This window comes from Gopherus evgoodei, chromosome 1, assembly GCF_007399415.2.
Source record: "Gopherus evgoodei ecotype Sinaloan lineage chromosome 1, rGopEvg1_v1.p, whole genome shotgun sequence".
NCBI classification, from domain to species: Eukaryota; Metazoa; Chordata; order Testudines; family Testudinidae; genus Gopherus; species Gopherus evgoodei.
The window spans coordinates 2,545,223-2,557,041 of record NC_044322.1 but is presented as its reverse complement, the minus strand read 5'-3'; the positions used below and the strand labels follow the sequence as shown (position 1 = coordinate 2,557,041).

The 11,819-nt window shown below is 48.4% G+C and overlaps 1 pseudogene; it reads right to left on the bottom strand.

Annotated features, from left to right (window-relative positions):
* Window positions 1–2,763: 2,763 nt before the first annotated feature.
* LOC115645681 lies at window positions 2,764–3,699 on the bottom strand (annotated as a pseudogene).
* Window positions 3,700–11,819: the final 8,120 nt, after the last annotated feature.

The window sequence follows — 11,819 nt, the reverse complement described above, 5'->3', positions numbered from 1 at the left end:
AGTCCGGCTCAGGCTGAGCGGCTCCCTCCAGCCTGGCCCCTGGCTGAGCATCCCTGCTCAGTCCTGGCCAAGCACCCCTGGCTCTGGCCCCAGTGGCATCGACCCGGCTTGGGTCCCACTGCACCGGTGTCGGTCCTGGCCGAGCAGCTCCGATCTGGCCCAGCTTGGGCCCCGCATCACCGGTGCCGGTCCCTGCCTAGAGTCTCTGGCTTGGCTCGGGCCCTGGGCCCGTGGTGCTGGTCACGGCCACGCGGATCCGGCCCCGCTCGGGCCCCATGGTGCTGGTCCCAGTCCCGGCTGAGCAGCTCCAGCCCGGCCCGGCCCGGCCCAGACCCCACGGCACTGGTCCCAGTCCTGGATGAGCAGCTCCTGCTCGGACCTCTCGGCACCGGCACCGGTCCAGGTCCCGGCCGAGCGGTTCTGTCTGGCTCGGCTCGGGCCCCCACAGCGTCGGTTCTGGTTCCGGCCGAGTGGACCCGGCCATGGCCGAGTGGCTCCAGGCAGCGCGTTAAGGGGGAAGGGAGCAGGGATGGGGTGTTGGAAGAGGGCAGGGGAGTTTGGTGGGTTGTGGAGGAGTGGATGGGCTCGGGGCAGTCAGAGGGCAGGGAACAGGGGGATTGAAAGGGGCCAAGGGTTCGAGGGGAGCAGTCAGGAAGGAGCAGGGGATGGATGGGGTGATGGTGGGAAGGAACAGACAGAAGGGGTGGTTGGATGGGGCAGGGGTCCTAGGGACCCATCAGGAATGAGAGGAGGAGTTGGATGGGGTGGCAGGGGACAGTCAGAGGACAGGGAAGGGGGTGGATGGGGCAGGGGTCCCGGGAGGCGTCAAGAACATGGGGTGTTGGATGGGGTATGATCCCCTGGGGTGTACGACCCTCTCTTGGGGTGAGGAGGAGGGAACTTGTTGTTAATATTTTGGCAGCTCATCACTGCTCCCACGAGGCTACCGATGTCAGTTCTCAAAGGCCTCTAGAAAGGCATCGTTGAGCTGTTGAGAGATTTTCAGAAAAGAAACAGCGTAAGCACCCCACTGCTTGTTTTCAGATTTACACAACCTCCAGGTTCCTAATTTCATTGCACCCCATCATCAGCTGTCACTTCTTAATCATTCATTTACCCGAGCAACATCTTCTTTGTTCACCTTGTCCTCTGCTGACTCCCCTGAGCTGCGTTCGTCTTCCACCTCTGGGGGGCGAACAACGAGAGGCCTTCATGCTCATTGGGTGCCTCACGAGGGTTTGGGTTTCGAGTTCTGGTGTATCCACCAACGGCTGAGTCAAAGGGACCTCATTGGAACTGTCCCTGATGTAGCGCTTTCTCCGCACAAGTTCAAACGCCCTCGGGGCTCACACAAAGTCCGAAGTGCTCACCAGGGTGGTGAAGGCGGCCATGTTTCCACGATTTCTAAAGCACGTGTTCTTGGTAAAAGATGGCCTCTTCTGCCCCGATTGCTGGGACTTATGGGGTGATAGTGCTGCGCTCTGATTGGCAGAGGGCGCTGGGACGAGTTCTTAGAGGGGTGACACGACCCTCTTCTGGGCAGCTCACTCCACCCCGGAACACCACCGATTGGTCAAATCTGCTCTCAGGGCGGTGCTGTGTGGCTGAAACCCATCGTGATTCGCAGAGGGGAGTGGAGGAGTTCTTGGAGGGGTCATGCGAACCACTTCCGGATGGCTCACCATGCCCAGGAACACCCCTGATTGGACAAATCTCCTCTCGGGGTGGGCCTATGGGGGAGAAACTCTTCCTGATTGGTAGAGGGTAGTGGGAGGAGTTCTTAGAGGGGTCACATGACACCCTTTGCTTCCGGTCGTGTGTCCTCCTTGACCCCGGAAGTAATATTCCCAATGGGTGGGACTTCCAGTGACAGGTGGTCGGGGCTCAAGGGGTCAAGGGGCAGGGTTTAAGCAGCCAACGGGAGGGGTTAGGGTTTGATTCATGGTAGGTCCCTTATACTATTTCCGGTTTCCATACTACTGAATCCCACCCTGCCAGCAAGCCCATTAACAGAAGGGATCCACTAATTCCACCATCTCCCTAGCAACCAGCAGGCCTTGTAAGCATGGGCCAAAGTGGCTGAGAACAATGGTTTGTTGTCCTGGGACACAGAGACTGATGATAAGAGACTCTTCTTGGGGTATGACGTTTAACACCAGATTAAAGATGAAAGCGGGGCCTGTGGCTGCAATGAGACTGATGGTGTGACTAGCTCACTGGATTTGTTATTTTACCTCATCTGATTCAAGAAGCAATCCTTCCTTGGCAGATGCATGGCTGAAGTCTCGTCCTTACAGATGTTTTGGCCACATGTGTGAATAAAAGCCAACAACCCATGGAGAAGGAGATTAACATGGCGCGTGAGTGATTAACCAGGGATAGGACAGTGACAGGCCAGGTGTAATGGGAAACAGCAGCCACATTTCTTCTCACAGTGACTTTATTCATAGGAATTCTGAGATTAGAGCAGCCATCAAAATGGCTCTTTAGGGGTCAACATCCCACTGATCCCCTGGCTCTCCATGAACAGAGTGACTTTGTAAATGCTGCTGCCTGGTTTGGTCTCCTTTCCCCGGAGTGCTGTCCTCCCTCAACTGTGGGTAGGGATGGCCCCCCTAAGCTTCAGGTCTTAGACCCTGTATGAGCCTCTCTCTACAGAGTGGAGATCAGTAGCTCTTGTTTCCTTGTGTATAAGGGTCCAAGATGGAATACGTGGTCATGACCTGTGTCACCAGCTCGGGAGCTGGATGATGAACTGACTCTTTACTTGACAAACACCCTGATTTTCCTCGCACGAAGATGGTTGCTTTTCATGCGGTACACAATTGGATTCATTAAAGGAGGAGCCAGCAGGTAGATGTAGCCCAGGATAATTTGAAGCAAGGGAGAAAAGCTCTTCCAGAATCTGTGTATGACAGTCAGGCTGAACTCTGACATGTAGAAGAGCAGGATGGCACAGAGGTGGGAGACACAAGTGTTCAGGGCCCTAAAGCATTTTGCGGGGGATGTGATGCTCAGCACTGCTTTGAGGATCATCACATAAGAGAGGAAAATGAGTAGCGAGTCCAATCTCACCATTATGACCATAATAAACAAGCCATAGATGTTGTTGACTGTGATGTCCGAACAAACCAGCTTCATGACATCCTGGTGCAGGCAGTAGGAATGGGAAAGGACATTGCCTCAAAATAATCGGAACCGTTTCAGGAGAAAGGGGAGTGGAAATATTACTGCCACTGCTCTCAGCACAAACACCAGTCCCATCTTGGCTATTCTCGGCAGGGTTAAGATGGAGGCATATCTCAGTGGGTTACAGATTGCGATAAAGCGGTCAAATGCCATCAACAAGAGCACAGAAGATTCAATGAATTGCAGAGAGTGGATGAAGAACATCTGGGCAAAACAAGCATCAAGGCTGATCTCTTTAGAGTTAAACAAGAATAGGCCCAGTATTGTTGGTATGGTGGCTATCAATAAGTCAAGGTCTGTGACGGCCAACATGGAGAGGAAAATGTACATGGGCTCATGGAGGATTGGATCTGTTTTTATAATGAACAGAATGACTGAATTTCCTACTATCGAAATAGCATACATGAAGCAGAAGAGGACAGAGACCCAGAGATGGAAGTCTTCCTGCCCAGGTATCTCAGTGAGAAGGAACACTGCAGGTGTGAATTTGGTGTCATTGAGAGCTGACATACCATACTGGGCAGGTCCGAGAAGTTTTGAACTTTCCTTCCTGAAAGGAAAAAGAACAGGAAAGTAGATGATATTTAACAAGACATCTTTCTGCTCTGAGTGCAAATCTAGGATTCCCAGAAGCTCAAGGAAGATCAGAAAAAACATAGATTTGGATTTACACCCCCAATAGGATATGCCAATAGGAAGATAGGCACTGCCAGACTGGATCAGACCTGCAGTCCTTCTAGCCCAGTAACCAGTTACACATGCGTCAGGGGAAGATGGAAGAATCCTTGCAATCGGGAGCTATGAGATTAACTGCTCCAAGGGAAAGTTTCCCCCAGGCACCCACTAGTTAGACATATTTTGTGGTGTAAATCCAGTCCCTCTTTGAATCCGGCTAATCCCTTGGCCCCATTTATATCTAGTGGATCAGAGTTCCACAGCCTATTAGAGCACTGTGTGAGTTTGCGATAATGACATTCACACAGACAACCTTTCTGGCCCTCAACTTCAAAGTGTGGCCCATTGTGTCATGACATGTGTGTAGACATATGGCAAGTGCATGGTGAAAATGGTCATTGTGTTTATCTGTCCTGCATTTAAGTTATTCATAAACGTGTTTCATTGCCTCATTATGTACATTATTTTTTTTTAATTTTCTCTGCTCCTGTGAGCTCAAATTATGCCACTGCCTCTTTGCAGCAAATGGGATAAACTTTCAGAGTCTGGCTCTGAATTCAATAACGGCATCACTCCAGATTTACGTGTGTAAATTTGATCGGAACTGGGATCTATTAACTTTCCCTTACCAAATGCTCCCAGTGATACACTCTGACCCCAAGAATCCCTCCAAGAGAAGCTGAAGTGCTTTGCCCAGCCTATGTTGACTGAATCCAGAGAGTTTGATCGTCCTACAGGTTCCCCTTCTTCCCCACAGGACCCGCATCTGCTCCCCATGCAAGGGATTGTAGTTATCTGGTAAGTTACAAGCTAACATGGACAGTTACTTCAGCTGGATGAGGGAGGGGTTGGCCTCGCAAATGGGTGAATAGTGCAAACACTAGGTTTGCACTAATATCCAGTTGAGTGTGCTAGTTACTTCAGCCATGCTTTTTTAACAGGTGATGGAGGTAAATTACATAAAAAACTATCACACTGCTCTTTCCTGCAGCTCAGCTCTACTCTTTGCTGAAACACAGACCAGCGGTTCTGGTCTCTCAGGACTTTTTGGAAAGTCTTGCACGGCTATAGTAGAGTAATTGTGTGCATGACCCTGAATGTAAGTATTACAAATGGCTTCTGCTCAGTTAGCAGGGATGAGTTCCATACAGCTGTTCTCTGAACAGAGAGTTAATAGCACAAACCTATTGCAAACAATTACCACTGCTCCTTCCTGTAGCAGTTCCAACAACTCTGCCGCTGGCTTTCAATATGCAGACATGTCATGAAATTTTTGTTTGTAATATTTGTATTACAATGAAAAGTTTTGGCATAACATTCACACAGCTGTACTTTAGCACACACATGTCAACCACAGGCACAAACCCAGCCGGACCTATTGAGCAGGCACAGTGCTCAGTGCTACAGCCACATTGTGCGGTAGCCCAGGGCCCAGTCTGAGGGTGGGAGAATGGTGAGATTTCACCCCATGAGAAAGGAGGCTACGAATCCTGACATTTGGCCCTGAGTAACCAGAGAAGGGAAAGAGTTGAACGTAGCCCTGTAACTCTGAGGGGTAACTTCAGGGCAGAAGGGCTGGAGCCTTCAGCCAGTCAGGAAACAGAAATACAGGCAAGTCGCATCTTAGGCGCATTTAACATGCGCGAATTCAGCTTTGTGCAGTCGGTAAAAACGGAAACAAAAGAAAAATTACAATATAAAAACTGCATCTGCAGTGCAGGCGATTCCGCCCGCCATTCAACTCAATGACTGTTTCACCATACGTGGTTTTTGCTTTACGCGCTAAACGTGGAACGGAAACCTCGCATAAAATGAGACTTGCTTGTGTGCCCTCAGAGCAACACAGCTCTGAATTCCTGCGTCTACAGTCAAGTCAAAGAGTAAAATTGTTGAAAATGCATTTGCTGATTAAATTTCCAGCAGCAAATAGACCTGATGCAATTTGGGAAGTAGTCACTGGTATTCTGTGGAGTATCTTCTTCCTCAGCCCCTGGCAGGATCGGGCCCAGAGCACACAGCACCTCTACAAATGGGACTCCTTGAGAAATCATTGCTCCGGGCATCAGGCTTTTAGCACTGCAAGCTCGCTTTGAATGTCAGATTTCTGTGTAGATGAAATTACTCCCCATGGAGCATGGGCAGATGTAGGGGAGGGGTTCCCAAGCTACCTACTGCTACCTGCCCTCCATCCTCGTCACTGAGTCACCCCAACAGCCCAGCTGAGCCCTCTGTCGCTGCACTGAACATCTGCAAATGGAAACAGCTTGCAGCCTTTACACATCACTTTGTATTTTAAAGAGAGTGAAACCTGCCAACGTACCCAATTCCTGCCAGAAGGGGAGCCGCTGACGCCAGAGGTCTTCACCCTAAAGGAGAAGGAGTCATCGGAGAGGTTGCAGGGCAGCAGGCAGCGTCTGTTCAGATAGGGAGGCAACTGCCTTTATGGAGCATGTTCCCAATATCCCTTAGGGGTCACTTGACCATCAGGGACACTTAACTGCTTGGCTTCTTGTGCAGCAGCTATAAACCCCATCAGAACGAAAGGTAAAGTTCAAGAGGCAAAATGATAGAGAATGCGTGCTAATGCTACCCAGTGAGACTGCAGAACCAGCCCTACTGCAGGCTGTCTTGCTGGAATTGGGGCTTATCATCCCTGTTATTCACATGGCTACCTCAAGGGTGGCCGAGTGGTAATGATGATGCCATAACTGCTGTGATCTTGCTGAAATAAACTAAAATAGAATAATAATATTGATATAGGAGCAGATTTCTCTGCAGCAGCCCCCTTTCCTGCATTACACACCCAGGGTGCTGACCAGAGTACAGAGAATCCACAAGAAATTTCCCTCAGATTGTTCCAGGAGGGGAGCTCCCTTCCTTTTCCCTGAAGAATGAAAAGGGGAGACCCAGGACCTAGGAATCCCCAAAGTTATGCCCTGATCTCAGTGATCCATTGGGAGCTAGGCTCACCCAGGCACAATCTCTGGGCCTCCCCAACTACTCCAGGACCCTCACCAGCTCCCTGGAAGCTCATTAGAGATGTGCTACCAGGGCCTGTCACAATAGTCCACAGAGATTGACAGATTGGTTGGTGTAGCTGAAGGGCACAAATCCTCAGCCATAGACTGGTTGGGAGGTTTTGACCTTTCCATATCCAGAGTGCAGCCAGAGACTCCACCAGTGCAGCCTTCATTTATGTTACAAAGGAGAAGCAGATGAATAGTCCCAATTTCTCTTGAGGATCCAGGCAGCTGGGCAGTATCGTGGAAATTGAAATTTTAGAGAAAAATGATCCATTTTCTATGAAAACACACCCCAGAGAATGGATAAAAAGGAAACATTTTAGTTTGGGTCTTACTTTTATGAGGGGTACGTGGGGGGGGGGAACCTCTCAGTTTTCCAGCCCAGCTCTAGCTTGAATCATGAGCCTCTGTCCCATTTCATGTGTGAAATGATGTTCTATGTCCATGAATACTCATACATTTCACTTTGAAATCTGTGTCCTGCAAACCCTCATCGTGCCTGAATAACAGCTCTGGGGTCACTATGTACTAGAGAGTGAGAGCTCAGGGAATGCCTGTTACCACTCCAGATACAGGCTGCAGACTGACAGAACAGAACCTGAGGAGAATCAGTCAGCTACTAACCGAGGGACAGAGGAGCTACCAGACTTTTGTTTGCTGACAAGTCACTGACTGAGGGCTGAGACGCTGGGATCTTTAAGAAATCCAGATGACAGATGCTACATTTTATGCCCCACTCTAGCCTGAGAAATCATCTCTGAAAGACGATCAGAGGGGAACGAGTGGGTTTACATGTGTGTGTCAAAGTACAAATGTGTAAATGTTATGCCAAAACTTTTCATTGTAATATAAATATTAAAAAGACAAAGTTTCATGACATGCATGTATATCAAAAACCAGCAGCAGAGTTGTTGGAATCTCTACAGGAAGGAGCAGTGGTAACTTTACTGCATAAAGGCTTTTGCTTTAGAAAGTATTTCAGTAGTACTCCAAATAGTGTTTGCAATGGGTTTGTGCTATTAACTCTTCCTTCAGTGAAGAGCTGTATGATATGGTCTCCCGGTAACTGACCAGTAGCTGTTTCTAACACTTACATTCAGAGTCATGAACAAAATCCCTCTGCGATTCCAATGCAAGACTTTCCAAAAAGTCCTGACAGAACAGAATCACTGGGGAGTGATCCAGCGAAGAGCAGAGCTGAGGTGCAGGAAAGGGGAGTGTAGTAGTGGTTCTATATTGTTGTGATGGGTTGGATCACAGAAAACTCTAGGGATGTGCCACCTGATGTGCCCAGATTTCCTCTGAGCCCATTTTCCCTGGCTGTTTGGGACTTCAGTGCCCAGCCTGGTTTGAGCCAGACAGGCTATGTCTGCTGCAAACCCAGACCCAGGTCTGAACAACATCCCCCAAAAGCTTTAGGCTTAACTGAAAAGAGCTTGAGAAGTGTTCCTGTCTCCAGCACTCAGATGCCCAGCTCCCAATGGGAGGTCCTAATGGCATCCAAACCCCAAATAAATACATTTTACCCTGTATAAAGCTTACACAGGTAAACTCACAGATTGTCTGTCCTCTATAGCACTGGTAGAGAGATATGCACAGCTGTTTTCCCCGCCCCCGGTATTAATTCATACTCTGGGTCAATTAATAAGTAAAAAGTGATTGTATTAAATACAGAAAGTAGGATTTAAATGGTTCCAAGTAATAACAGACAGAACAGAGTGAATTACCAAGCAAAATCAAATAAAACATGCAAGTCTAAGCCTAGTACAGTAAGAAAGTGATTACAGATGAAATCTCCCCCTCAAAGATGTTCCAATAAGTTTCTTGTACAGACTAATCTCCTGCTAGTCTGGGTCCAGCGATCTTTACCCCTGTGGTTACTGTCCTTTCTTCCAGTTTCTTTCAGGCATCCTTTGGGGTGGAGAGGCTCTCTCCTGAGCCAGCTGAAGACCAAATGGAGGGGTCTCCAAGGGGCTTAAATAGACTTTCTTTTGTGGGTGGAGTCCCCCTCCTCTCTCCTATGCAGAATTCAGCAAGTCACATGTCTGTGCATGACTCAGAACTTTACAGGTGGCAGCCATTGTTCACATGCTACCTTCAACGTCCCCAAGTAGATTTCTTCTTTGGATTGGAGTCTTCCAAGGTTCTATTGTCCGTTCAATGTTTCTTGATTGGGCACTTAACTTGAAAATTCCTTGCTTAAGAATCTGACCAAGTGCCTTACTAAGGCTACTTAAAATCAAACGAGTACATAGACAACATTTATAACTTTGACTACAAAAATGGCACATGTGTACAGATAGGATGGATAGATTCAGTAGATCATAACCTTTGCAGAGATATGTTACATGCCATGCCCAGTTATGTCATATATACATTCATAAGCATATTCCCATAAAGCATTATAGGGTGCAACATCGGTTAAACATCTTGCAAAATAAATAACCCACAGAAGACATGTGGGGAGATAATGTTTGTGGTTTTGTGTATTTACATACGTGTGAGTAGTGTGGAAAATGTAATCAACAGTCCCTGTCTGTGCTGTATTCTGATAATTCAGAGGTCAAAAGAATATCCTATCATGTAAATAAATTGTAAACACAGGCTATCTCAGTATTCATCTCTCTTTGAAATGTGCTGTGAATGGTGGAGAACAAGCAAATGGCCTAATGTTAACTTATATAGCTAAGTACTGGTGATGGACGTCCTTCAAAGTCATCCTAATTACCTTTTGTTCTCTGAGGAATTTCGACTTGTCAAAAGACATGAAATTGTATAAACGATCCTTGGGTCCTGAAATATACAGAAAAAAAAACCAAAACACAAAGAACAGCCCAGTCCTCTCTGACTCACAGAGAGCAAAAGAGCTCTCAGCTCCCTTTGGGAAGCTCCCATAATTACTGTTTACTGCTAACGCTTGATATTGGTCTTACCCAAAAGGGTCATTCTGATGTTCTTATAGAGATACCAGATATATCTGTCTCCTGTTGTACCCCACTAGACCCCCCTACTCCCCTCCTCTTCCCTCCCCAAGCTGAGACAGAACCCAGGAGTCCTGATGGGGTCTCTCTCTGCAGAGTTAGTAATAAAGTAAGAACATACATCAAATTTTTAAACCTAACCAGTGTCCCTTAAGTGACTTGCCACATGAAGTCAGAACCTGTTAGTGTTAGAGCTGAGTGCATCTAATATTTATTTAATTTTCTTTCTTTTATATAGGAATAAAATCCAGTGCGTCTGTCAGCTAATTGCTAAGTTATCTGCCAAAAACGTAGAATTTTCAGGTGCCTAAGTAGCCCCTGGAATCAAGGTTAAGGTTGCTGTCCCCTTACCAGAGCCGGCTCAGGGACTGGCGGAAACAAGGGCTCTGGCCAGTGATCGCAGTGAAAATACACAAGACTCCACACAGGGCTGTGGAGCGGGCAGGCCCCGCTCAATTCCCCTTGCCTTGTCTGAACCAATGCTGCTCTCACACTGGTGTAAATCTGCAATGCCCCTGGCATGTCACTCTCCCAGCTCCTATGGGGGGCCGTATGCTCAGGGACAGGGAAAAGCTGGCGACTGTTTCTCTATCTCACGCTCTCCGCTAAGCTGCGGCTCCCCACGTGAGGCAGAAACCCTGCTGGGATCCCACAGCGATGGCTGTAAACCTCCCTGCCCAGCACTCCTCTGGCACAGCACAGAGACTCTCCGGATGCCTCACACTGCCTGGGCAGTCCCTCTCTGCTGCACAGGAGCCGGGTGAGTGCAGGGCTTTGGAGCCCAGAAATGGCCCTGGTTACTTGCACCTGCCCGACATAATAGCCCAGAGGAAGCACAGAGCTGAGGCAGGTCCCAGGCCAGGGAAGCTCAGAGAGGAGCCGGCTCAGGGTCGGGGGAGACAGTGCTGAGAATAACTTCTGGAAAGTTGGTCTAAGCAACAGGAGCTTTTTATTTTCCCTTCCCTCCTCCCATAATGCCAGCGCCTCTCTTTGCTGCCTCTGGCTCCCACCTGGCTCGAGAGGCCGCTCACCCCTCTGTGTAGGAAGGGCTGGGAGCAGCCTCCGTGCCCTGCTTCTGCTTAGCTGTGGTTGCCAGCCCTCCAGGACTGGCCTGGAGTCGCCAGGAATTAAAGATTAATTTTTAATTAAAACTATGCCATGAGATGAAATCTCCAGGAATACAGCTAACCATAACGGGCAACACTACATACTTCCCCAGCATTAGTCCATCCAGTCCGACCCTGGCACGAACAAGCCAGGAAAATACACCCGCTTACCCCTTTCCTGAGCCAAGGACTTCAGTTAGACCTGGGGTGTCATGGTATAATTCCCCACTCTGAACTTCAGCATCCAAAAGATGGGGTACCAGCATGAATTCCTCTAAGCTCAATTACCAGCTTAGAACCTGTAGCACTGCCACCAACCAGGAATTCCAGTGCCTGGTACACTCTGGTCCCCCCAAAACCTTGCCCGGGGACCCCCAAGACCCAGACCCTCTGGATCTTAACACAAGGAAAGTAAACCCTTTCCCTCACCATTGCCTCTCCCAGGCTTCCCCTCCCTGGGTTACCCTGGAAGATCACTGTGTGATTCAAACTCCTTGAATCACAAAACAGAGAGGACAATTCACCTTCCTCCCTCCTTCTCTTTCCCCCTCCCAGACTCTTCCTGAGAGAGACAGTAATCCTGGCACAGAGAGAAATCAGCCTCTCTCTCCCTCTTCCCTCCTTTCTCCCCACCAATTCCCTGGTGAACCCAGACCCAGTCCCCTGGGGTCTCATCAGAATAAAAAAACAATCAGGTTCTTAAACAAGAAACTTTTAGTTAAAGAGAGAAAAACAGTAAAAATTATCTTTGTAAATTTAAGATGAATTAGGTACAGGGTCTTTCAGCTATAGACACTGGGAATACCCTCCCAGCCTAAGTATACAAGTACAAATTAAAATCTTTT